This window comes from Echinops telfairi, unplaced genomic scaffold (assembly GCF_000313985.2).
Source record: "Echinops telfairi isolate 266 unplaced genomic scaffold, ASM31398v2 ScPeMD7_2010;HRSCAF=2546, whole genome shotgun sequence".
Taxonomy (NCBI): Eukaryota; Metazoa; Chordata; class Mammalia; order Afrosoricida; family Tenrecidae; genus Echinops; species Echinops telfairi.
The window spans coordinates 10,740,870-10,742,579 of record NW_022105908.1 but is presented as its reverse complement, the minus strand read 5'-3'; positions in this window follow the sequence as shown (position 1 = coordinate 10,742,579).

The following is a 1,710-nucleotide window of genomic DNA, read 5'->3' as shown; positions in this document are numbered from 1 at the left end:
AAGACTTTCCACACACTGGCCTGTGTTCTTCCTGCATTTGGCATCATTGCATGTATTTGAAGACAGATGATCTATAGATAGATGATAGGTAACCTCACCAGGAAGGCCTCACTAGGCTCTGAGAGGAAAGACTCACACTCTGTGATGTTTATTTCGCCAAGGAGGCCAATCAGAACATGCGGGCAGAGTTTAATCAGGTTTCAACTTAGAGGGCAAAGAGAGAAATGGCTTTCCTAGGCCCCTTCCTTTTTCGCTTCCTGCCTGGTCACGGGGCCAGCTTGAGCTAGTTCTTTACCCCAACCTGGGCTGCACTACCTGTGGGCCAAGCCAGCCCATGGATGGTATGGCTAGAGCTTGAGGCTCCTTCGAGACCTGCTTTGCCAGAGTGCTGCTGTGTACACTGCTTGAGCTTGAGGCTGGTGGATCCTGTGGCAGTATAGGGGCCTGCTTCCCTAAGCTCCCGGGCTACTGACAATTGCTGACTCACCCTGCTGCCTGCTGCCTTCAGGTAGACTTGGCCTGTCTTGTCTGCGGGAAGACTCCAATGTCTGCTTCATTGACCTCGGACTGGCATCCCAAGTAAGTTAAAGGATTTCCAGTACGTTAATGGTTCCATGAAAGTGAGTTAAACTGATCCTTCTACACTGCTCAGTTGACTAATTATCTGCTATATTCCTTCTCGATGTATAAACCTATCCTTTTATATATAATCATTAAGTGTCGGCTCACTTCCTGCAAGACATCCCAGAGGAAAAGCCAAATGGACTTACCCTGATATAGTCAGAGCCCTGGCAGCTGGAGAAAACATGTGGAGACCCCTGCCAGCACTGAGATGCTTACGCCACTGGATCCACAAGACTGCCCACTCACTGGCCTGTGATTTTCCTGCATTCGGCATCATTGCATGTGTTTAGTGCGTCTGAAGAGGACTTTACAGATTGTCATTGGACATATGAGCTATTATCGGGCTTATGGACTTGATCTGGACTGGGCTGAAATGTTTTCTCAATACGCAATTGCCCTTGTATATAAAGCTCTTTCCTATAATAAAAAAAAAAAACTAAGAGTCCTGGTTTTGTTTCTCTAGTGAACCCTGACTAACACACTCTCCAATCTCTCATAAGCCATCAACCAAATATGGAGCAAAACAGGCAAGCAACCGAGTGGTCAGCACAAGAGGAAACTGCCCCTGGTCCAGGCCAGGAGATGGTGTCTCTTAGGGTCTTCCAAGGAGATCGGGTCATTCATCGGGGCTGGAGGGGTACTGGAAGTTTTCTTCAAGGAGGGAACCCTGCACAGCAGCGGACGCACATCTACACACAGGGCAGTAACTTGCTGGAACCCAGTGGTGCTGTGGGTTAGGCATCATGCTGCTGACGGGGAGGCTGGGGGTTCCAAGCCACCTGTTTCTCTGCAGGTAAAAGGTACGGCTGCCTGCTTCTGTAAAGATCCGGTCTCTGAAACCCTACATGGGGACTCTGAATCAGGCTGAAAGTACCACAGACCTGCCGAACAGCAAACCAGCCGCCTTGGAAGCAGGACTGCCAGAGTGCTCCTCAGAAGCAAGGATGGTGACTCTGTCTCGCGGTCGGACATGACATCACCAGAGACAGAGGGGTGCCTGGGAAAGACATCATGCTCGGTAAAGCTGAGGGCCAGCGACAAAGAGGAAGACTCTCAAGGACACGGACGGACACACTGAAGACCACA